Consider the following 26,865-nt stretch of genomic DNA (forward strand, 5'->3'; position numbering starts at 1 on the left):
TTTTCATGTACCTGTTGCCCATCTGTATGTCTTCTTTGGAAAAATGTCTATTCAGATCTCCTGCCCATTTTAAAATTGGAATGTTTAGGGTTTTTTTAATATTGAGTTGTATGAGTTCTTTATGTATTTTGGACATAGCTCCTTACCAGATACATGATTTGCAAATATTTTCTCCCATTCAGTAGGTTACTTTTTCATTTTTTTGATGGTTTCCTTTGCTGTGCGAAACTTTTTAGAACTTTGTAATTCCACTTAATTATTTTTGCTTTTCTTGCTTGTGTTTTGGGGTCAGATCAAAAAAGCTCATCATCAAGCTCAATGTCAAGGAGCTTACTACCTATGTTTTCTTCTAGGATTTTATGGTTTCTGATCTTAACATTGAAATCTTTAATCAGTTTTGAGTTAATTTCTGTGTATGGGGTAAGATAGTGGTCTAGTTCCATTCTTTTGCATATGGCTATCCCATTTTCCCAACACCATGTATTGAAGAGACTGTCCTTTTCCCATTGTATATTCTTGGCTCCTTTGTCAAAAATTAATTGACCATCTATGCATGGATTTATTTCTGGGCTTTCTATTCTGTCCCATTGATCTATGTGTCTGTTTTTATGTCAATACCATACTGTTTTAATTACTATAGCTTTGTAATATGGTTTGAAATCAGGAGTGTGATGCCTCCAGCTTTGTTGTTTTTTCTCAAGATTGCTTTGGCTATTTGGGTCTTATATGGTTCCATACAAATTTTAGGATTGTTTGTTCTATTTATGTGAGAAATGCTATTGGAATTTTGATAAGGATTGTACTGAACCTGTAGATTGCTTTGGGTAGTATGGACATTTTAACAATATTCATTATTCCAATCCATAAGGATGGAATATCAGTCTATTTATTTGTGCCTTCATCAATTTCTTTCATTAATGTCATGTAGTTTTCAATATACCTTTCTTTAACCTCCTTGGTTAAATGTATTCCTAGATATTTTATTATTTTTGAAGCAATTGTAAATGTTATTTTTAAATATTTATTTATTTATTTATTTTAATTTATTTTTTAAATAATTTATCATTAGTATATAGAAATTCAACATGTTTTTGCATATTGATTTTGTATCTTGCAACTTTACTTAATTTTTAGTTGTAACAGTTTCTGGTGGAGTCTTTAGGGCTTTCTATATATACTATCATGTCATCTGCAAATAGTTTCAATTTTACTTCTTTCTTCTTATTTGGATGCATTTTATTTCAATTTCTTGCCTAATTGCTCTGGCTAGGACTTTCAATACTATGTTGAAAAGAAGTGAAGAGAGTGGCCATCCTTGTCCTGTTTATGGCTTACTGGAGAGGAAGGGCTTTCAGGTTTTCACACTGAGTTTAATGTTGGCTGTGGGCTTGTCAAATATGTTCTTTATTATATTGAAAAATATTACCTCTATGCTCACTTTGTTGACAGTTTTCATCATAAATAAGTGTTGAATTTGTCAAATGCTTTTTCTGCATTGATTGAGAAAATGGTATGATTTTTATCCTTCATTTTGTTAACGCAGTGTATCTCATTGACTAATTTATGAATGCTGAACAATTTTGGCATCCCTGGATTAATACCACTTGATCATGGTGTATGATCTTTTTAATGTATTATTGAACTCAGTGTACTAATATTTTGTTGAGGATTTTTGCATCTGTGTTTATCAGGGACAATGTCATTTGATTTTCTGTTCTTGTTGTGTCCTTGTCTCTTTTGGTAACAGGATGATGCTGGGCTCATAAAATGAGTTTGAAAGAGTTCCATCCTCTTCTGTTATTTGGAAGAGTTTGAAAAGGATTGGTATTAATTCTTCTTTGAATGTTTGGTAGAATTCATCAGCAAAGCCATCTGATCCTGGACTTTTGTTTGTTGGGAGGTTTGGGACTACCTATTCAGTGTCCTTAATAGTAATTGGTCTATTCAGATTTTCTATTTCATTATGATCTCGGTAAGTTGTATCTTTCTAGGAATTTATTCATTCTCCTGAGTTTCCAATTTGTTCTCATATAATTGTTCATAGTAGTCTCATAACCTTTTGTATTTCTGTGGTATCAGTCCTAATACCTCCTCTTTCATTTCTGATTTTATTTATTTGAGTTCTCTCTCTTTTGCTCTCACTCTCACTCTTGCTCTTTTATTTGGTGAATCTAGCTAAAGGTTTGTCAATTATGTTTATTTTTTCAAAGAACCAGATCTTAGTTTCACTGATCTTCTATTCTCTTTTTAGTCTCTATTTCATTTATTTCTGCTCTAATATTTATTATTTCCTTCCTTCTACTAACTTTGAGCTTCATTTGTTCTTCTTTTTCTAATTCCTTCTGGTGTAAAATAAGGTTGTTTGAGACTTTCTGTTTCTTGAGATAGGCTTTACACTATGAATTTCCCTCTAAGAACTGCTCTTGTTATATCCCATAGATTTTGGTATGTTACATTTCCATTTTCATTTGTCTTAAGGTGTTTTGTATTTGTTTTTTGATCCATTGGTTGTTCAGTAGCACATTACTAATCTCCATGTATTTGTGAATTTTCCAGTTTTCTCCATGTAATTAATTTCTAGTTTCATAACTTTGTTGTCAGAAAAGTTCCTTGATATTATTTCAGTCCTCTTAAATTTATTAAGACTTGTTTTGTGGTCTAATATATGACCTATCTTGGAAAAGGTTCCATGTGCACTTGAGAAGAATGTACATTTTGTTGCTTGTGGATGGAATATTCTGTAAATATCTGTTATGCCCATCAGGTTTTATGTGTCATTTAAGGGAAATATTTTCTTGTTGATTTTCTGTCTGGATGATCTATTTATTGATGTAAGTGGAGTATTAAAGTCTTCTACTGTTATCATATTGCTATTAATATTTGCTTTATATATGCAGGTACTCCTATGTTGGCTGCATACATTTTTACTAATGTTATATCCTCTTGTTAGATTGACTCCTTTATCATTATGTAATACCCTTCTTTATCTCTTGTTACAGTCTTTGTTTTAAAGTCTATTTTGTCTGATATAAGTATAGCTACTCCAGCTTTCTTTTAGTTTCTATTTCCATGGAATATCTTTGGCCATCCCTTCACTTTCAGTATGCTTGTGTCCTTACATCTAAAGTGAGTTTCTTGTAGGCAGTATATAGATGGGTCTTGTTTTTTGTTTAATCTATTCATGTACATTATGTCTTTTGAATTTAGTCCATTTACATTTAAAGTAATTATTGATAGGCATATACTTATTTCTGTTTTATTGATTATTTTTTGGATATTTTTGTAGTTCTCTGTTCCTTTCTTCTCTTGCTCTCTTCCTCTGTGATTTTATGACTTTTTTTAGTTGTATGCTTATATTTCTTTCTCCTTTCTTTTGTTTATGTAATATAGGTTTTGCTTTCTGGTTACCATGAGGCTCACATATAACAACTTATATCTATAACAGTCTATTTCAAGTTAATAACAACTTAATTTTGATCCCATTTAAAGCTCCACATTATTAATCTCACCCCAATAGCTATTTCTAGTGACACATTTACTATGCATAAGTCACTGTGATGAGCAGTTTTTGTCCATTATCTCACTAAGTCTTGGGGAAAAAAACTGTATCAGAAAGCTACATTTATTATTTCTATTTTACAGAGACACAAAAACAAGTCTTAGATAATATTGTTAAATAAAAAACTAATTAAAAGAGCTTTCTCTCCCAAATATAATCATTGATAATATTTCAAAGTAGTTTCTTCAAAACTTCTGCTTTTCACTAAATATTTTCATGTATACATTTTTAATGTTAATTGAGTCTTCTAAACATTTTAAAATTACTTAAACTTCTTAATGATGGATATTTAAGGTTTTTGAATATTTTAGTCTCTAGAAATAACGTTGCAATGACCATCTTTGTGAATAGAACCTTATCTTTAACTCTATCAGATGATGCCCTTAGGATAATTAATGAGAGGAGTTATATTTTTTAAGATTTTTGATTCAAATGGACATTTTTTTTGTCTGGAAAGTTTGTACCAATATATAATATTTAATGTATATATGTTAGAATATACATATAGGTGTATATGGAAATAGATATATAATTTTAAATTAGCTCAACATATTTGTAATATTTATTTTTTGAGATGAGATTTGTAGACACAAGCCAATCTGGTATATGTGAATGAAAATTTCAGAAATCACTGCTAACATCACCCTACAGAAAATAAGCTTTCAAATCTCTGTTGGGATAAAAACCACTGAAGCAAATAAAATTTCTTCTTTCATAGATTAGGGAAGTAAACTGGTCCAAACAGATAAACAAAAAGCATCTAAGCTAATGAAAGAGACAGATGCCAGATAAGAAGGTGAGAGTATTGAATTTAAGACTAATGTTTTTAGGCTTTAAGAAACAGATGGCTAGAAATTATAAGACTTCTTTTTCAGGGCTGTCGGGGTGAAAGTGCTTATAAATAATCATTTTCTCTTTTGTTAAATTAGAAACAGAGGATTACTTTGACTGACAGCCAAAGAAAAGAAAGGATACTGAGGAAAAGGGAAGTATATTGATACTAGGAAATGACTAAAAAAAAAAAAAAGGCTAATTTTTGAGAAAACTGTTTAAACTTCAAGAAAATTAAGTAACAAGGAATAACTAATTAATCTATTGAATAAAGAATAAAGATTAAGAGCCAGCAAAGGTTATGACCACCCATAAAGCAGCACATCATTTTCTTTATTCAATACACTAAATATTTTTTGATTACCTAATGGATGCTGAGCAGTGAATTAGACCACATTCTTCCTAAGCCATTGTATTGTAGAGTACCCTATTCCTTCTTAGGGAACCCAGGGTGAATTCTTGTACTACCTGTGGAGAACACTGTGGGGTTTTTCACTGTATGATGCATTTCCTCTATGAATCTGGGTACAAGAGTTAAGGAGAAATATCTTCTCAGATACTGGAGGACTATTTTTTTCATTCTTGGGTGGTAAGTGTCTGAGTAGATAAACTTTTCTGCCTCTTCCAAATAGACACTGAAGGCCCACTATCCTCATTTTATAGATGTGAAAACTGAGATCTAGGGTTAGTTTGGTGGTTGCTTAAAAAGAAAATCATTAATTAGAGATAGAACTGGGTCAAAGGCCAAGGTTTTGACATCCAAGTCTGTATTATTCTTAGTAAACTAAACCAGTACTTTTAAAGCCCTATCTGTAAAAAAAAAAAAAAGCTATTTGAATCACTTATAGTAGATAAGCACACGGCTTTTTTTCTGGGGAAGTCATCTGGAATGAGATAGGCAGGTATAAATATCAAAAACAAATAGACCTGTTTTCATGTAGAGGGGAAATCCGAAGCAGGAGTCCATCTGTGAAATGAGTCAATGTGGTATGTGAAATCAAGAATGGGAGATACTGCAACACTGACAGCTCAGATGGACTGGAATTTCATCCATGGCACACTGCATACTGAGCCTGCAAGAATCAACATAAATTCCAGGACTGGGTAGATGGTGAAGTAGAGGTGGTTGACTTAACCAACTTGACCTCAGATTACAGTTGAGTTTAGAGACGCAAGGTAACAAGTGATACCTTAACTATAAGACTGGGAAAGGCAATGGATGACTATGCACCATTAACAAGGAGAAGAATAAAAAATAATTTTTTGAACAAGCATACAGTTTGCATTTAAGGATTTTTTCAAAGATTCTTTTAATGCGTGAAGAATATTCAAATACATGCATATAATTTTCCTGTAGTTCATCAAGAATACTGATCACTAGGGCTTCTTCAGAAGATTCTGATTGGCTATTCACTTGGCCTGAATAGCAAAATATATGAAATGGCATTGCCTAAGGGCTTTATACAGAGAAAAATTTAAAACATATCCAGCTGCCAGATGGAAGATGTGTTTGCAGAGCTCAGAAAAATGCTGCAGAGCAAACACTGCTGAACAATAGCAACTGGGGCCTGCCTTGGCACTAGTTATCTATTTGCATTAAACAGGGCACAGAAGAGATATTGCTATGGTCTGCTAAATGTTAGTGCTGGATTAAGACCTATTGTAAGTTATGAAAAACACTACAGCACAAGCAGCTATAATGATTTAAGAAAATATGACTGCTGCTGTTGTTTCATCTAGGAGGATGGCACTTATAAAAATACAAATTACTTCATAAAACTGATTTCTGATCTACATGGAATCATACAACCGCATCATGCTATCATGTTTTGCAATGATATATACTACTATCGTTGGCCAGGTTTATGGAAGTAGTCTCAGAAATTATCTTTCCTCAAGGTATCAGTATGTAAGAAGATAGGACCTTGGTTTGTGCTTAATTTGCCTAATCAGCTTGGATTACTCTATGTTACCAAGGGTTATTTCTGAAGTCAATTTATACAGATGCTTTGTGTGATATGGGAGATATAAAAAGAATGTCTCCAAAGTAAGATATGTAGAAGAGAAGCACAGAAGTTGAAGTCAGATGAAGGAAAGTTTTTTACCACTCTGTACCTCATATTTATTGATCTATGAAAACTGATAATATGTAGTTCACATAGTTGATGGGATAATTTAATTAAACACCATAAAAGAAGGCTCTGATCATAATCTGGTTTATAACAAGGTAGCAATCATGACAAGAAATATTTGATTGTTGTTAACAGTTTCCTCTTAGACCTAGAAATATAAACTATGAGGAAGGAATGATGGTCTCTCCACCAGGATACCCACAGAGGGAAGCTGGCTACTCTTTACCACTCTCCAACCTCTACCACATATCACCCGCATATCTCAGCATTAAGTTATGGCTTATTTAACCCCATCTGGGGAATGATTTATGCACCCCTGCAGGCTAAACCCCAACTAGTATGGACACTAGTCAAAAATGTATTAATGGTTTCCTTCCTAGCAAGTGGAATATGGAAATAGTTCACAGCTGCCATCAATGCCTGATGAATGAGTTTCTGGAGGTGTCCAGAACCCCAGATGCCTGTGAGAGCATCGTGCTGAAACTTTTTGACCTACACCAATGCTGTGCAGTATCTCCACTTGACTAACTACAGACTAAACTCCCTCTGATAGGCTGGGAATACTGAGTCTCTGACCTTAGTTTGCGGTCATTCCCCATCCTTCTCACAAATGTCCCCTCTGTTGTTCTCAAATTCATAAGGTCACACAAAATGCCTGGCCTGTTTAGAACAGAATTTTTTGGAACTGATGTCTACCTAGATTAGATTTGAGTTTAGCCAGTGTCCCTGAGTTTTATGATACTGGATTTACACAGCCATTCACTCCTTCCTCACCTTATGCTTGCACCTTGTCTTGGTTGTACTCTCAAATCCACATAAACTGTTTCCAGCTCACATCCATCTGGTTACTGGCTTTCCATTCTTGGAAGAGCTCCTCGTGTCAATAATGCAGCCCAGGCCTACAGTTTAAGTCACTCTTGGTTGCTTTATAACAGCTCATTTAGCATAAAATTCATGCAATGGGGGAAGTTGTGGCTTCTACTTCTTATGAAGTAGTTTGCTTAGGTTAACAAACCGGTTTTCCACTGAGACTAATTTCTTCACTTCTATCTTATGCTCCATATTCAGCAAATAAAAGATTTTAGATGAAAAGAACCACAGTGTTCTCCACACGTAGTACAAGAATTCACCCTGTGTTCCGTAAGAAGGAATAGGGTACTCTACAATACAGTGGCTTAGGAAGAATGTGAAAACATGTATATGTAAGACAACAAAGAATGAATGTCTGACTCTCCTGTGTCCAGAAAAATAGAAGACCCAGAAGTGGAATATTATGCTGCATTATAGAACATTATTGAAAAGTCTAAACTGTTCTTTAGAAAAGTTTTATTTTCCAAGTTATTTGTACCTATTCATTTAGACTTCCTAACAAAACCTGTTGGGCCACACACTACTCACCTGCATAAATTTACTTGTTAGAAGCATCCAAATTAGGCATCATTAGGCAGATTACACTTTTAGAGTTTAAGACACTTGAAAATGTTATTTAAAAATAACTAGTAATAATTTTTAAGATATCTCTATTATATGGGAATGTGTAAAAGAAGTAGAAAGAGGTAAATATCTCAATTTTCTAAAAAGATAATGGATAGATCCCAGTAGTGTGGACCTAAATAGATATATATTAGTTATAATGAAACAAAAACTAAAATGCTACATAAGTGGTCTAGGAAAAGTCAAAAAGAATGAACCTCAAATAATTGTAGAATAGATTAGTAAATATTAATTACAACTCATTGTGTCACATTCTGGGGGTACCAATCTGGTCTAGCCCCAAGCATTGCTCAATAGATTATTGGATAGGAATGGGCAAAGGACTTGAATAGACATTTCTACAAAGAAGATATACAGATAGCTAATAAGCACATGAAAAATGCTCAACATCACTAATTATTAGGAAAATTCAAATCAAAACCACTTCACACCCATTAGAAAGACTATTATAAAAAATAATAATAAAAAAGAAATAACAAGTGTTGATGGGGATGTAGAGAAATTGGAACCCTTGCACATTGGGAATATAAAAAACCACTGTGGAAAACAAAAATTACCACATGAACCAGCAATTGCTCTTCTGGGTATATAACCAAAAGAATTGAAGTCAGAGACTCAAACAGATATTGGTACACAAATGTTTATAGCAGCATTATTCATAAGAACCGAAAAGTATAAACAGCCAAGTGTCCACTGACTGTCCATCAGTGGGTAAACAAAATGTGAAATATACACACACTGTACTATTATTCAGCCTTGAGAAAGAATTAAGTTTTGGCACCTGCTATAACATGGATGCACCCTGAAGACATTACACTAAGTCAAGTAAGCCAAACACAAAAGGACAAATGTTGTATGAATCTGTTTCTCTGAGGTAGCTGGAGTGGTCAAATTCACAGAGACACAAAGTAGAATGGTGGATTCCAGGGGCTGGGGGGGAGGGAAAAATGGAGAGTTATTGTTTAATGTGTATAGAGTTTCAGTTTGGGAAGATGAAAAATGTTCTGGGGATGGATGGTAGTGATGGTTGCACAACAATGTGAATGTATTTAACGCCACTGAACTGTACACTTAAAGATGGTTAAGATGGTCAGTTTTATGTTATGTATATTTTACAATAAAACAACAACAAAAGCAACAACAAATAGATTATTGGGTAGGAAGAGTTATCTCTGCAAAGAAGGAGTATGCCTTATCTGCAAAATGAGTGAAGTGACCAGTCATGTCCTTGTATTTGTACCCTATACCCTGATTATTCTCATTACCTTTCTTCTTTTTGTCCATATTTGTAGCTGAAATCATGCTGCCTGGGAACAATAAGGAGTCACAACCTATTTCCATGATGAAAAGAACAAGGAGGGAAAAGGTAATTCATCATAGTTTTTCTTTTTCCTCATTCCTCTTTGTTGTTACATACTTCCCATAGTGTTTTCCCTCTCCTTTTATTATTTATTTTGTCTTCATTTTCTTCTCCATCTACCTACTCCTCCTCTTCTTGATCATTTCCTTTCAATCAAAGTCATCAATACCTCTTCTTTTCTTTTTCCATTTCTTTTCTTCTCCTAAATAATGGCAAAAGTATGTATCAATCATTAACAAGCTTGGAGCAAGTATTCAGCATCTTCATAGGATTCATAGGTCAAGATATCAAAAGCCCACCACTAGGAATATTTTAAAGTCTTTGTGAATAAACATTGTCAGCTCCCTCACAAGACCACCAAAGAAACTGTTAACCGAACTGAGTTCATCAAGCTTATTGAAGCAAGGGAGATCACCACCTTAATAGTTTCAATAATGTCTTAAAGGGGAGAAATTAGGGAAGGTTTTGGTCTTTGGAGTCTGAGCTAAAGTAATTTAAGGAAACTAATTGGGGTTGGGAAAAGTTTGTGACATATCATTTAAAACTCTTGCAACAGCAGGTTGAAGATCTTAAAGCAAATCTTGATAATCAAACTATTGCTCTGATAAGCAAGCTGTGTGTCTATGTAAATGAACTGTCGTGAAAATCATTCACTCAGATATGTACTTTAGTCTGTAAAAATTTATTCAAGCAAAAAAATGAAATTATTTACTGATTTCCAGTTTATCCTTCTGGTTAAAAATTTCCTGAGCAAACAGTTAAATTATATTGACACAGATGGTCTCAGTTGCTAGTCCCAATAGTTAAATTATGTGGAGGCAATGGTCTTAGCTCTTACACAAGGAATGGTCTTAGTTCAACACAAAGAGACTGGATTTCAGAGAAGTAGTGAGTAAAGACTCCTCTGATATACTCTGGAAAGAAGGTAAAATATAGGCTGGATAGTTCTCAATCAGGGAAGGTCTTGTATACTGGGGGCATTTGGAAATAGGTATAGGGAGTGCTATTTGCATTTAGAGAGTTGTGTCAAGGGATGGTAAATGAACTGCAATATGCAAGGCAGTCCCACACAACAAAGAATTGTGGAAACTAAAATACCAGTAGAGCCCATATTAAAAAGTCAATGGCTGGATAATAGTAATTTTAGGTAGAGTCGCAGTTGTTTAAAAACCACACTAGAAGACAGCAACTTGTCACTTTACATTAGTCATCTCCATTAACATGTCAGCAAATACTGTATTTTTTTCAGCATTCTGAAAAAGACATTAAGGAAGAACTAGGAAAAATGAAATAAAGTTGGAAGGGATAGCTAGTATTACAGGTGACACAATAACATTCAAATTTTTCTCAAAGAATAAAGGAAATGGGAAACTTAACAGAGATAACATATAGATTCAGTATATACCCACCAAAATGAAATTAAGTCAGCTTCTTAGAAGACCATGCTTAGAAGCAGTTTAAGCAGGGAAGATTTAAAGATTTTGGCAGATTACAAAATCAATATGATTTGAGCACAAATTTCAAAGCATATTAGGAGAATTGTATTGAATTGTGTACATTATATTTTAAGAGAGATATTAGCAAAACAAGGTGAAGCCAGGAGAAAATAACCAAGATGATGAAGGATGTGATGAAGGGTGTGGAGACCACAGCATATCCAAACTGTATGAGAAATTACTAAAGTAATCAAAGACTTTTAGCTTGGTGATTAGAGAAATAGAAGTTAAGGAGAAATTGTTGTCTTCAATAATATATTAAGAACCATCATCTTAAAAAGAAATGTTTGACATTATTCGAGTCTTGCGACTCAATGTGTGGTCCACCTACCAGAAGAATTGGCATCACCTGGGAGCTCCTTAGAAATGCGGAATCTCAGGTCTCATCCCAGACTCATTAAACCAGAATCTGCATTTTAACAAGATCCCCAGATGATCCTTTGTGTCTGAGAAGTGATTAGAGAAGTGTTTCCCAAACTTATCTGAGAGCAATAATCACCTGATATATGTGATAAAATACAGATTCCCAGAACCAAACTCAGACTTTCTGGTTCAGAATTTCCCAAGGGAAAAGGCCAGGTAATTTATAGGTTTAGCAAGTGCAAAGGGTGATATTAATCACACAAATTTGGGAAACTCTATTCCCATTCACAGAACTAGACCTAGAAAGACTACCAAAATCAGATAGATTTTGACCACAATTTCTGAAACTCTGTCCTATCATAAGAATAAGCTGCTTTGGGAGGTAATAAGCCCTGCTCATAGAGCTTTTATAAGCAGAGGCTGACCATCTTTCAGAAATGACAAAGGAGGGAAGCTTATTCTTTGTGGGAGGTAGAACTTAATGAGTATATGTTTCCTTCCAAATATAAAATCTAGATTCTTCTAAATCCAGCTGTGATTTCTCAATTTGTAGAGACATACTTAGTAATAAAAGCCAGAGGCAAATCCAAGAATAAAAAAGAGTTGACCCCCATTTCTGTAGTGCATTCCCACTGATGCCTTTCATGAGCATTTGCTGGTAATTCATCTAAACTGTGATCCCAATGACACCAGGAACTGAAAATAGATCCACAGGTTCCAGGAAGTAATTAAGGGTTTTTCTTCTGAGCTCAGCTTGAATTAACTTCATGGGGTCTTGCAGCTGCTTAGATTTTTCACACCAAGTTATGTCGTGGTACATAATTTGATGCTGTAATTTATTCACAGTTAATTCTTATTAAATGGAGCCCAGTGGCAGTTTTACTGTAATAAGGAAGAAAGTACCGCTTGTTTTATTGCCAGAAAAATGTTCACTGAGGTGAAAAATCGACTCACCTATGATCAGCTAATATACAGGTAATTGTTATGTGGAGTTCTCAAATTGAGCAGCTACAAGAGTTCTCAAATTGAACTTCTATGAAATTCCACCCTTATTTCTCTTTTATTACTCTGGTTATTTGAAGATTAGATTCATTAGCGTTTTGCCCTTCTGTTTCAAATTCTAGCACCAAGTTACACTGCTCACTCGGAATTTTGCAGCAGATACTATAACAAAATCAGACAGCCATCATTTCAGTCAGCCATGCTCTCTCTCTTTTTTATGTACGAAAGCTATTATAGAGGAAAAAATAGTTGCTCTGAGTAAGGAAGGAGAGTGGAGCAAAAGGGAGAGGATCTGACGGGTGTGAAAATTGGCTTTGCCAGTCTAAAGTGTGGACCTTAAATGCACAACCCATTATTCCATGCAAGTACACATCACTTGTGTGAGTATGAGATTTGTGTTGGAGGTATGGCTATGACTTGACAGAAGTATAAAGAGGGGAGAGGAATTATATGAGGTTCTGTGGTGTTCAAAGTCATTTGCTGATAACTTCTTTTTAAGGAACAGTCTTTTTCTTAAGTTTGAATCTAAGAAGTAACACTCAATTCGGTCTCATTGCACGGCATTACCACTCATCAAACATTTCATGCTAGAAATCTCCAAATCGTGCTCAGTGCTTCTTCTTCCCCACCCCATATTCAAATGCTCACCACATCCTCATTATTTCACCTATTAAAATGCCCTTTAAAACAGTACATTAACACATTTCTGAGCACCAGGTATGTGTTGGACATAGTCTCACACTAAAGACTAAGGTCGCCCCTAATCAGCTAGCCCCAAAATTATATAACAAGCCTTTATTTCCTCTCCCTCATTTAAATCTTTCTTTTCCTCAAGAAATGAATTTCTACCAGGATGATCTTTATGAAAGATCTGACTCTTATAAAGTCTAAATGACGCCCAACCGGCTGAAAAACAAAAAGTTTCCCATGTGAGTAATCATGAAAATTGCCTGAGTTCTTTTGAAAGCCAGAGAAAAAGGAAGGAAGGAAGAGAGAGTTTTACTCAGGCTGCTATAACAAATTACTATAACAAATTACCATAGACTGGTTGGCTTAAACAACAAATATTTGTTCTCACAGTTCTGGAGGCTGGGATGTCCAAGATCAAGGTGCCAGCAGATTTGGTTCCTAGTGACAAACCTATTCCTGGTTTGCAGGTGGCCATCTTCTCATCGTGTCCTTACATGGCAGAGAATGAGAGAAGCAAGCTCTCTCATCTTACGAGGGCACTAATCCTATCATGAACACTATCTCTCAAAGACCCCCATCTCCAAATAACATTACATTGGGGATTAGGGTTTCAGCATATAAATATGGTGGGGGGAGGAACACAAACATGCAGTTTATAACAGAAAAAAGAAAGGAAGGAAGGAAGGAAGGAAGGAAGGAAGGAAGGAAGGAAGGAAAGAGGGAGAGAGGGAGGGAAGGGAGGACAGGAGGAAGAGAAATCTCCAGGCCCCTCCCTTGTCAATTCTTATTTGGTAGGTTTGGAGTGGGGTCAAGAAAGCTGATTTTTTTACCAGTATCCTTGGAATTCTTATAATTAGGCATGTTTAGGAAACAATAAAGAATACAGCCAAAATATATACCTTGGCATTCAAAATTTCCAATCCACCCTGACCCACCATCTACATAGTACTTCACATTCTTTAAGGTACTTTGTCTTCCAGTCCAGTCATTCACAATTTTGTCTGCAAACCAAAATAACTGTGAGGCTTTGTAAATAACCCACACATGTAGGTCTTATCCCTGTATCCCTGGAGTACATGATTCTGTAGGTCTAGTGTGTAGCCCACAAACAGCCTAACAGGTGATTTTGATCACAAACCAAGATTGAAACCTGCTGCTCTAACCACATCACATTAGACTACCAGCCTTCACTCAAATAGCTAGTCCCTTTCCTTTTACCATGATGATATTTTCTTCTGGCTGGGATACTCTACTTTTCTCCTTTTTCCAACCTGGGAAACTAATTTTTAAAACTCTCTTTAAATTTTCACCTCCTCTTTGAAGACTTTTGTTTCCCCCATCTCAGTCTACAAAAGATTCCCTCTTTTGAGTTTTCTTAATTTGCTCAGATTGCCAGCCTCTTAGTGCACGGTCTCATATCTATTAGAATAAAATTGCCTTTTCTAATAGATTGTGAGAGCCCTCTTTCCAGAGATGGTGACATTTCTTCCTTATATGCCTTGTATACTAGCAACACATCTGGAAAAGGGATGGAAAGTAGAATGGAAGGAACGGGGCAGTCATTGAGAGGGGGTGCAATGGGGGGCATTTGGGGTGCTGGTACTATTCTTTTGATTTGTGTTCATTTGTTTATATATGTTTTACCTCAATGAGAAATTTAAAAGAGAGAGAGATAGAATAAAATTGTCCACCATAATGAAGATGAACCTATGGTTCAGACTCAGAAAGGAGGCTGCCTGGTTACTTGTCTCTCTTCTGTATTACACTTTGCCTGACATCACCTTTAGAGAAGTTGAGGTCTGTGTTTCCCTACCTACTGGTTGCCTCTTTCACTGATTAGAGGCATGGAATTTATTACATAGTTTTTGCCAGTCTGGTGTGTCTTTTAACTTAGAGTCAGATTACTATTAAATAATTATTTAACTGAATCAAAAATTTGGAATATGATCAAATTCTGAGTCAAAAATTCTGATTTCTGTGCCTTTCATGCCTCCACAACAATTTAGTAGTTGTGAACTTCAAATATGTTATTCTGTTTCTGAGGCCAAGGTTTCCATAGGATGAAATTGATTTTCATTCATTAAATGTACTATATGATAAACTCTAGTACTATATGCTAGACTCAAGTTTCAACACTGGAGATCAGACAAGCTTGCTGCTCTTAAAATCCTTACAGACTATTAGAGGAAAGAATTATTACAATATAGAGTAAGAAGTATTACAAAAGCCCCCTTGGGAGTGTGCATGTGCCTCAGGAAAGATTATTATCTCCTGTCCAACCCACCTCACATCAGAGTCCTGTTGTGCACTTCTAAAGAGATATGTACTCTTTGGCCTCATCTGGGTGGCAGGAGAGGAAGAGGGACAAATCATAGAATGGAAAGCACATTGTAAAATTTAAAGCCTTGGGAAAGATATGCTGTTCCTCTTGTAATGTTTTCTCTTGATCGACTTTCGACTGGTGGTTGCCTATTACGTTGGCCATTCACTACTTCAACTAATTTTTACTGAATCCCAATCATTTGCAAGGCACTATGTTAAAGACTAAGAATAAAGCAGAATAAAGAGTTTGTCTCTGCCTTTGGAAGATCACAGGAAGAACAGACAACCAGGAAATCAAAATAATGTGGCAAGTGCTATGATAGGGAAGTAGAGATTTCATGTTCATTTCTGAGAGAAACTGACCTAAACTTGGTAAGGTGGGAAAGTCTTTATCTGAAGGATAAAGCGGAACTAACCGAGAAAGGAGGGGAGTATGAAGTTCTGGGACAGTGATTTGGCCAGAGGGAATAGCACAGGCGAGGATCCAAAGGAAAAGAATGTGACAAATTCAGGGAACTGAGAAAAGTTTAGAATGTATGTGAGGAGATAAATGGTAACTTTGGAGGCTGCAGAGGCAGGCATGAACCTGTTTGCGATGGACCATCAAAAGCTTTGTAAACTTGGTTTCAGAGTTTTGACTTATATTCTGGAGGTAAACAGAGATATCAGAACCCCTTTTAAGTATTTTAAGCAGCAGAGTGATATTATAAGAATTATAATTAAGAGAAAAAAATCACTTTAATTGCAGTTTGAGAAGTTCACTGTGGTTAGGGCCAGATTGGGGCAGGAAGGTAAACCAGGCTTCTCAGCAGGATATATTCACCACCTAGCAGATGGTGTCCTAGGGTATGAGTGAAGGCACCGGATAAGCAAGATGCATTCTTTTTAAAATTTTTGTTGTAGTATAGTTGATTTACAATGTTGTGTTAGTTTCAGGTGTACAGCAAAGTGAATCAGTTATACATACACATATATCTACTCTGTTTATAGAGTCTTTTCCCATATATGCCATTAGAGTATTGAGTAGAGTTCCCTGTGATACACAGTAGGTTCTTATTTGTTATCTGTTATATATATTGTAGTGTATATTGTCAATCCCAATCTCCCAATTTGTCCCTCCCCTGCTTATTCCCTGGTAAACATAAATTTGTTTTCTACGTCTGTGTAGCATGGTATATTTTCAAGAAGTAAACATTTTACTTAGAATTTGGGATAAAATAAGTTTTGTGTTCTGTATTCCTAAGAAGTTTCACCACACACCTGTGCATACAAGTCAGCAGAACCTTGCTCTTCTCAGACAGCCAAGCTTATATTTTCATCATGAAAGTTTGGAAAGTAGGACATTTTATTTGTAGCAACAGGTTAGAAAACTTGCCATTTTTGTCTAGTCCCTGAAGCTTCCCACAAAAAAACAAAAAACCCAAAAACAAAACAAAAACTTGAAAGCAAAGATGATATTACTTCTCAGCCAGGATTAGTGACTCGGTACTAAGCAACAGTCATCAACATAAAAACACACAGGATATACTGAGATATTTATTTAAAGTATAGGCTTTATTATTGGGGAGATGCAAATTAGACTAAATTCCAGGATCTGTTGTGTGAAAAAAAGAAACTGAACAATTACTGCAGGAAACACTTTTTCAGCAACATTTAAAAGCCAAGCATGCAAATTTTGAAGGAAAAATCATCAGAAATTTTGGAGCTAAAAAGAAATGTCTTGACTAGGAGCAAAACAAACAAACAAAAAAACCTGATCAAACAAACAAATGAAAAATTGTCTGATACTGCCTTCAAGATCAGTTTCAAAACCTTCTTGGAAAAAAATCTCTCATATTTAGAAGTACATTTAGAAAAGTGCTGTGCTGCAGATATGGCCAAATCCATTTGAGTCAAAAAGGGGAAACCACATAGTTCCCTTAGAGATCTCACCAACCAACACTTTTTAATATATTCTAAACATAAGAACAATTTGATAAGAGACTGAGGTAAACCTATTTACTTTTGCAACTGCTTGAAAGAACATACCATAATGATTTGGCTGTTTTACTGGTTGGAAAACTAAGTAATTGAAAAGAACTTGTTAGTGTAGTAATTATTATTGTAAAGACATTTTCCACAATTTGATGAGTTTTCTAGTAAAAATGAGTTTTAAATTATATGTAGAAATTTCCTGGGTGAATATAAGATTATTTATGATTTCTGATTTTTCTATGAGCCAAGAGTTGTCCCAGAATACTCAGTGTCATCAACAGTCTGCAACTATTCCTGTTGTTCCTTCTCTTCTTATCTTAAGCATCTTAAAGATCTCTAGACATTAAATAAGTAAAACACATAAACCCTACAGATAGAAATAATTTAACACTTTCTAACATAAACCTAAGTAATTATGTTTCTTTCTCATGCATCTGCAGAACCACTCCAACAATTAGTGCTATGATAGCAGCAATCAACACAGGGCGTGGGTATTACACTAGAGGTAAGCTATACCAGGGCAGGGACAATGTTATTACAGGATGACTTAACTCTGAAGAGGGCTAATGAGAGAAGGCACAAAAGTGACAGAATAACTTATGTATATGCTTTAAAAGTTTATAAGTGATTTGGACTCTAAAAGTGTCCAGATGCAAATTTTAATTCATGAGGATGATGTTAACCACTCCTCTTCCACCCCACTCCCACCCAGTCAAGCAAATTCTCTGACATCAACTGAGTGTCCTACAATTCAACTCAATTCTGACACTATCTACCCAAAGATAGTGTCAGATTCCACAGGTTAAGGGTTCAGTCCTACAAGACTGCTCTCCCTCCCCTGCTTCCGATGTCAGTTATAAATCCAGGATGTTACCTATACTTCTGACCAACTGGCTATAAATCAGAGGGTCCCAAGACTCCCTCCTTGGGTTCAATTAATTTGCTAGAGTGGCTCACAGAGCTCAGGTAACCCACATACTCACTAGATTGCTTGCTTATTATAAAAGGATATAACTCAGACGCAGTGAGATGAAAGAGATGTATCAAGCAAGGGATGGGTAAAGGGCATGGAGCTTCCACGTTCTCTCTGAGCATGCCACTATCTCCAAATCTCCAAGTGTTCACCAACCCAGAAACTCTCCAAACCCTGTCCTTTGGGGGTTCTATGGAGGGCTCATTACATAGGCATTATCCATTAAACCACTGGCCATTGGCAATTGAACTCAATCTCCAGTCTCTCTTCCCTCCCCAGAGATGACCAAAAGTTCCAACCCTCTAATCACTGGTTGGTTCTTCTAGCGGTCAGATGCCCCCATCCCTAGGGTACCTAAGGGCTTTCCAGAAGTCACCTTATTAACGTAACAAAAGACATCTTTATTGCTCTTATCACAGCAAATTTCAAGGAATTTAGAAACAGTGAGAAATATATTTTGGTCATCTGAATGACCAATATATGTTTCTTATAAATCACAATATCACAAATTCATAGAGGTTTTGTTTAGTTTTGTTTTTTTGGTCGTGTTTTACTTGTATAATGTCTAGATGTATATAGGAGTCTTAAGAAAATGAAGGCGCTCAGCATTGACATGGCTCTGAGGACTTCCACATATTGTGGAGTTAAAAAAGCACCTGTTTTGGAACACTAGGGACATGGTATTTCTATCAGTTTCTTTTATTTTCAGTATAAGTCTATTTTCCTCTTTAAGCGAGTGTGCCAAGGGACCCTTGAGCAATTGAATGCACAGGCCCTGGTGACCTTTTGGCCATTTGCCACATAACTCCTTTTTCAACTACACCACAAAATTGTAACTAGAAGAACATGGTACCCCCGGGTTTGGGCAATTCCATTTCAAGAAATAATTTATGTAATTAACAATAAGGAAAAAAACAAAACATGTGAGATATTGTACAGTTCTGTATCCAAAAAAGTTTTTGAATGCCTTTTACTTCATAGTATTTCTATTAGAGACTAGTGGGAGCCTGACTGTCAGTGCCTCAACTAAGAAAATTTGTAAATTAACTTGCCTGTAGACAAATCTTTTTTTTAACCCCTCCTTTCTTAAAGCAAAAGGAAGTCTTTACTGCTCATATGTAATATCTGATTATGCTATATTAGGTGTAGCTTTTGACAAGTTCATTTGATTAATGTATATCTCTGGAATTCTGAATCTTCTCTCACTACCTTATTTTTTTTTTTAAATGAACCATCTAATTCATTTAGCACTTAGCAAAGGTAAAATTTCCTCTCCTGTGATCTTGTCTGTTTAAGCCACTAGACTATTATTTGAAGGCAGGTACTTGAAGGCATGTGTATACAGTTGACTCTTGAACAACAAGAGTTTGAAATGCATGGGTCCACTTATACACAGATTTTTTTCAAAGAATATGTACTACAGTACTACAGGATCCACAGTTGGTTGAATCCACAGACACAGAAAGGCATATACTGAGGACCAACTGTAAAGTTATACTTGGATTTTCAACTGTGCAGTGCCCCCAATCCCTGCATTGTTCAAGGGTCAACAGTGTATACGTGTATATACAGTTTTATATGTATATATATAATATATGTATAAAATATATTTATAAAATCTCCCAGCAGAGGTCTCACACAGAATGGCTGTGCCAATAAATTTTGATGAATGAATAAATGAAACAGGAAAAATTAATAAATGTCTAAAGTATTGCTGAGTTAATGATACATATGAAAAAGTTATTTGATATGCAAATTAGTGATTATAAGGCACATTACAAAGAATACCTAGGACGCTGTTTTGTTCCAGTGGTTGATACAATTTTGTCTTCTATGAAATCATCCTGAAAAAATAAATTGTGATTATTATTTCTAAATGACTCAAAAAATGGGAACCCCACAGACATTACTGGGGGGCAGGGGGAGATGAAAGAAGTTTCCCAGAAATAAGAATAAACAAACAAAGCTCAAAATTATGATTCAAGAAAATTATGGTGGTAGTAGAATGTCTGAAACAAATTATCAACTTTGTCTTGACTGCTGATGCTAAGGAATCTATATTTCAGTATACACAGTAATTTGTACATACAAGGCATTTCTTTCTCTGTCAAGCAGATTATGGAGTTCTTGAAGAATTTAAAAATGCAATCAAATTGTTTGGGTTCTGCTGTCAAAAAAATATATTTATGAGAGTGAGAAAACATGCTCCCAAATTGCCCCGAGCTTCCATTTCTGATATCATTCTACATCACAACTTTCTTCTTCCCTGTGGGTATCTCCTCCACTAGAACATAGACTCTAGTGGAAACTATGCCTGATTTTAATTTGTATCACCAGCAACCAGCTAATGCCTAGCTCATAAGGGGTTAAGTCAGTAGATATCTATGGAATTAATACATGAAAGAATGAATGGGCAAAACATGCCTCTGTAATATCTGTAGAGTTCAATTTCAAGTTTATGCACTGGCAGATGAAGCAAGACTACTGGAATTAATCAGAAATGAAAACGATATTCTACTATACCGCCAGAATTCAAGACATTTGCTGTGATTCACGTGGACCTGAGCTTTACTGTCTCATTTCCCCTGCTATTGGGATTTCAACGTGGTGAAGGAAAATTGAACACTTACAAGAAAAATTACTAGGAGACCAAATATGTGCAATAATATAACCACAAAATGAAGAGTAAAAATTTAGGCTACCTTATCTGAAATCATTATAAATAAACATTTTGATTAAATAGCAATGCTTTTTTCAAATGGGAAAAAATGACCCACACAAGCTTTATAATTTTCCAGCACTTTTCAATTAGTAAATCATCTTTTAAAATTAAAATTAGCAAGCATATATTTGATGCGTAGAGAGATTCCACATATAGTGCTATATATAGAGAGAGATTTTATTATATATTGATTAAAATGAATATCAGATAAATATCATTTGAAATTCATAATACCTTTTGAGATAGCTGAGTCAGAAATATTATTATATTTACAGGTCAGGAAAATGAGTGTTAAGTTAAATTACTTGCTCACCTATGCAGGACCGAGATTCAAGCATTGATCCTGTCACTACTCGTGTGAGAAGAAGCAGCTTGCCTGACCATCAATTTCCAGAGACCTTATAAAAGGTATGTGGGAGGGAAACAGCATTTAGGTCTGACCTTCACCCAGACCTCTTTCCTGTGTGCTTGCTTGACTTGCCTATGTCTCCATGGCTTCCGATCCACCGAGGGCACCAGTTCTCTCACTCTTTGCATACCCATTTATCTGCTTTGGTCATACCCTCCGCCAGCCTCAAACGCAGCCCTGAATTAATTATACTAATCCTTTTGCTTCCAACTGGGAAAAGGAATCAGATATTCTCCTGAGATGCTGGCATCCTGGACTGTCATTGGGATCAGGTGTAGCATATTCAAGAGCAGTCCGGATGCTAAGTTGTTTGCTGTTCCAGGGTGGAATCCTGGCACTGAACCTAGCTGTCTGCCCTCTGAGTTTAGGCACCAAAGAGGGAAGCAAGCATTCCACTGGCACATCTGTGCTCACTTCTGAGAGTCTCAGGAAAGGGCATGATGCTACTCAGCTTCCTTCTGCAGAAACAGAAGCATGGACTTCAAGATATCCATTCAATATTCATCAGGGACACAAACCATGTAGGTGCTATCCTCCTATAGCCTGGAAACCACAGAGACTATGCCGGCTTCCTACCTCCCCAAGGATAGTCTTGCCTACTAAAATATTTAAAAACAGACTCACAATGTTTGTCAAGGAGGTAGAATCATCGTGAACCATAACGACTAGATTTGCTCCACTGCCCATCCCCAGGGCTTTGCCCCACCACTTAATCAGTGCCTTAACTTGTCCTACTTGCCTCCCTACCACCTCCTTCCAACACCATGGACCTCAGCCCAGAAGGCTTCTTTCTATGGTACCTTGTACTAAGGACCAGAAGCACCTCCCCTACAGCCAGACCATGGGAACCTCAGGCAGCAGCTCCTTGTAAAAAAATTTGTCTCACTTCATCCTTAAAGAACCTGTAGTGAATTTTCAATACAAAAGTTAGAATTCTCAAGATTTCACAGATGAGAAAGTGAGCTTCAGAAAAATTGGAAAGAATGTCACAAAACTATTTTAAGTCAGAGCCTAAACTTAAATGTAGACAGTCTGATTTCCAGCTCTGGGGCAAGGGAAGGGGAGTAGGGGGGCCAGGGGTTACAGAGAATAGAGGCTTTACCTCCACAAGCTGATGCTCTGATACTCACCGGCCTAGGCAGTGACAAACACTGAGGAGGTCTTTATTGTCATAGGGATTAAAGTTCAGTAATGCTGAATTAGAGGTGACCCACTGGTTATGGCAAAAAGCACCAAGACAACATTTGGACAGTTTTTAAGCCTGGTTGTTTTAGTCTCGGTGGACTGTTAGTGGAACCACACAGGGAGCAACCACAGATCAAAGGGCTTCAGAACCAGGACATATTGGAGAAATTCTGGTTTTCCCTCCAACAGCCTCCTTTCTTAGGAAAAACTCTCAAACCTTTTGTGACAAGGATTTTTGCAGAAAACAGAGCATATTCAGTGCCTCCCAATTACCCAAGAGCCCAGTTCCCAAACATGGCTTCCACGGCCTTTGTGCTCTGCCTCTGCTCACTTCTCTACCTCATCTTTCACCTCCAGCTCCACACTGCAGTATGAACTGCCTGCAGTTCCACAAAAGGCTTGTGTTCTCTCTTATTTCCAGGTCCTTGGTCAAACTTTCATTTCTGTGTGGAACATTCTTTTCCATTCTCTTTCTTCTTGTGTCATCTTTCACAAATAAGCCTAGTCATTATGATGTTTGGAAAACCCTTCTGAATTCCCCTAATAACACATTAGTTACCCTGATGTGTCTTTCTCTTATCATACACTGTACTATACCCTCTTTGTAATGATGTCACTCACTCAAAGGAAAGCTCCGGAAGAACAGAGATCATTTTCAGCTGCTAGAAATATGTCTGGCATGTAGTATGCATTCTAAAAGTATTTATTGATTTAATGTTGCTGTTAAAGAGAATTTTAGCTCCAGAGTTATCTACATTTATAAAAATTGGAATAGTAGCAAATAGGAATGCAAATAGAAGGATAGAACCAGAATACATGGCAAGTTAATATAGAGTAGATTGGAAGTGGCCCTTGTGCTGGATATTCTGTTTGACCCCTTCCCAATGCACACTCCACCTTAATCAACCCCGCTCTGGGTTCCAGGAGGCCAAATTTTGGGGACCATATATACCATGTTCTCTTACCATCTGACTTCCTATTAGGTTCTGCCAGTGGATGCAGCAGAAGATTATGAGGCAGCAGGAGTGATTGATAAATTGAGATATTTGTGTTCTTGGCTCCCTACTTTCCAGGCTGAATCCCAGCCATTTAACTACCAAAGTGACCATCTCCTACAGGTGCATGTCTCTCCCAATTCAGGGACAGAGGCTAAGGCTTAACCACCAAGTGTGAATTCCTCCTTCCCCTTCCCCCCACACACCTTTGTAAACAGTTTCTTTTCAGTATACCATCTTCCTACAAGGACCCTAATCCATAGAGCCTTATATTTTGTGAGATTTGGACTTAACTCTGCAGGAAGTGAGAACCAAAAGCTTTTAGAATATAAAGATATCCATACAGTTCGAATATTAGCAGAAGAAAATAACCTATTACACTACAGGTTCCTCAGGAACAGAGCCTTTGCCTTATTTGAGTCCATAACCAGTGCCATACAGAAGAATGTATGATATACATGGCCTACAATACATACTTATTAAATAAGTAACCTCAGAAACAATTGATCAAATCTGTGTAGCCTAAAGCTTGAATTATAATCAAGTGCAGACAAAGAGCCCCTAGTAGTAACAAAACAGGTAGATTCCAGAGAAATCCTATAAACTAAAATCAGGCCATCTAAATGAGTGCTTCCCTGAGAGAGCAGGACCTGAAAAGGACCTCTTCCCATATAGGTGTTGTTCCAGCCCTTATACAGCCATCTTACCATGTCCACAGATAATTCCTTCTCGGTGATTAACTACACTAGGACAGTGCTGCAGTGAGCAGTTATTGCTTTACAATCCATAAGGACAGACTTGGAATTGAAGGCAGCATTGTCAGCAAGGCACCACTTACCTCATCCTGCAGATATCACTCTGATATCAAAAGGTGGTGGCCTTCGATAAACTATCCAAGTATAGAGCCTATAAGGGTATTTTTAGAATCAGGAAGCCTGAAAGACAGGTACAAGATGCCAAACAGAGCTGAGGAAGTGAGGGGGAAAATAAGGCGGAGAAATTAAACAAAGAAAAACACTGCTGGATCTCCCGAGCAAGTTCTTCTACCTCCCCCTTGTGGCCAAATTTTCCTAGAACTAGGTTTTTTTCCGCCCCCCCCCAAAATAACATTTATTAGTATTTAGGTCACATTATAAAAATGAAACTTGTTTATTGCAAACAGAATAGAAAATTCACTGGAGTGGATAGGTAGAATACCATGTGAAAATGTGTAAATTCTGCAACCGAGTTTTAAAAATGAATTAATGTTTCAACAAAGGCTTAACCAAGAACAAAGAGATTCATCCAGAGTTTGACTGGTACAGAGTGGCGAACTTCATCTTCATAGAAACTCATGTAATTCTCATGATAACCCTTAACAGTAAACATAATTGTCCCCAAATTAGTAATCTAAGAGTGGATATGAAAGCTTTCACATATTTGGTGCCTACTGTGTTCTAGCATATGTAAGAATTCTGCATAAACTCATTTAATTCTTAAAATATCCCTATGGGATTAGGTAAGAATAGCAATTTTTATTAAACTTCCCAAGGTAACGTAGTTTATACATTACACAGATGGGAGTTTAATTCTCCCGTATTTCCGCTATTCCATGTTGTTTCATCATATTCTTTCTGAATTCCCCTTTTAACTTTCTACCAGTATTTCTTAAAGTTGGACTTGCACACCTCCAGTAGGGACACCTATGACCTCTAGGAGATTCTCCTACCTTTATACTCTTCTATATATCTTATACCTGCCAAAGATGAGGTAGAGACTCTCCTCTTGACCTTATGCATTAATTACACATTCATGTTAATAATTAGTGCAATAATCAGAATTAGAAAGTACACTTTGTTCTCTTTAACACTCCCCCCGCCGCCCAACTCCTAGAGTAGGGAACACTCTATGGAGATAATGGTGCAGAATTATTCCCTTTAAAATTATAGTAGACACATTTGGATTCAGTAAACAGTGGGAGTTATCAAATTTTCTAAGTTCAAAGTGGAATAATAGAGAAGTGAAGAACTTGTGAATTACTGAGTTTGAGGGCATACTTGAAAAAAACTACAAAATCACATATAGCTATTCAAAACACTATATAATAAAGAGGGGATAAAGGAATGTATTATCTGCTAGTTTATCTCTTTTATCCACACCAGAGAATCTTAATTCTCATTTTCTAGGACTTCTGGGTGTGTTTAAGTCTGCCAAATTAACTCATAAACTTTAAATGATAACTATATATTAATTAGCATTTTAAAAATATGTTATGCAGTTTATTGGAAGAGTTGTTATAGGCTAGGTGGATGGTAGTAAAAGTAAAAGACATGGGAGAAGTTATTATCAAATTTCCAAATGTTTAATAATTTATTTCTTCAGTGCAACAGATCACCCAGTAATGCATAAGAGTCCAATTCTGCTTGGGTTTCGTTCCTGGCTTTGCAACTCACAAGATTGTGACCTTGAGCAAGTTATTTATCCTAGCTAAGCCTCTTATCCCACATTTGTAGTGATGACAACAAAAATCTATTGTGAGGAGGCTCAAATAAATGAGCAACGCCCTTAAGCACTTTAGTATAAGGAAGTTTCGACTGATGTTTGCTCTTTGTATTTGAGTTTGAAAATTACTTCACCCAAAATTTACCTTCAAGAGAGCATCTACTAACCACTGGCTAACAGTGGTTATACCATGGCTGGGATCAAAGCCAGGAACACTCTGGATAGCAGTATTTCTTTGGTGGATTTTCTGCTAATGAGACTCCTTTTCATGCTTTCAAACCTTGATAATATATCTTGTATTTGTATAACAATTACATATTTTCAAATACAATGGTATACATTTTCTTATTTGGTTTGACAACCAACACTTCAGCTTCATGGCTACTCTGCTGTTTCTGTGGCCAGTCCTGCCACTGCACTCTGAAGCTTTAAGTACACGTTTACCCAGTACATGAAGTTGGATCCTAGGCTGGAATTTGGAAAATCACCAAAAGTACACATGGCACCTCCCTGACTTTTGCCTCTAAACACCCATATATTTGCTAAATACTTGCTGGGCTATGAGATAACCTCCAAGAGGTTGCAAATTAAGTGTGTGACACTAATATTCATTATGTAAGTTAAAAATAAACTAATATTATAGCATTTGTCTGATTACAAAAGCAAAGCAACTATAGAGACATATAGAAAAGAAAAGAAAACAATCCTTTTGTTGGTGAGAGTAGATAGATCCTGTTAACGTTTTAATGCATTTCATTTTACTATTTTTCTACGAATATTTGTGGGTTTGCTTTCTTTTAAACAGGGGGATTAAAACACATAGAGAATTTTCAATCAATCAATAAGTAAAAATACACGTATCTTGTTACAGAGTCTT

General features: G+C 36.1%; 1 long non-coding RNA gene across 1 annotated transcript in view; it reads left to right on the plus strand.

Moving 5' to 3' along the window:
• Nucleotides 1-9,306: 9,306 nt before the first annotated feature.
• LOC125964670 (uncharacterized) overlaps nt 9,307-26,865 on the plus strand; it is a 34,943-nt gene continuing 17,384 nt past the window's right edge. Inside the window, exons 1-2 of the long non-coding RNA XR_007477906.1 lie at nt 9,307-9,382; nt 21,240-21,326. This is a non-coding gene — a long non-coding RNA (uncharacterized LOC125964670). The remainder of the gene's footprint in view (nt 9,383-21,239; nt 21,327-26,865) is intronic.

The sequence above is a fragment of the Orcinus orca genome, chromosome 6 (genome assembly GCF_937001465.1).
Source record: "Orcinus orca chromosome 6, mOrcOrc1.1, whole genome shotgun sequence".
Taxonomy (NCBI): domain Eukaryota; kingdom Metazoa; phylum Chordata; class Mammalia; order Artiodactyla; family Delphinidae; genus Orcinus; species Orcinus orca.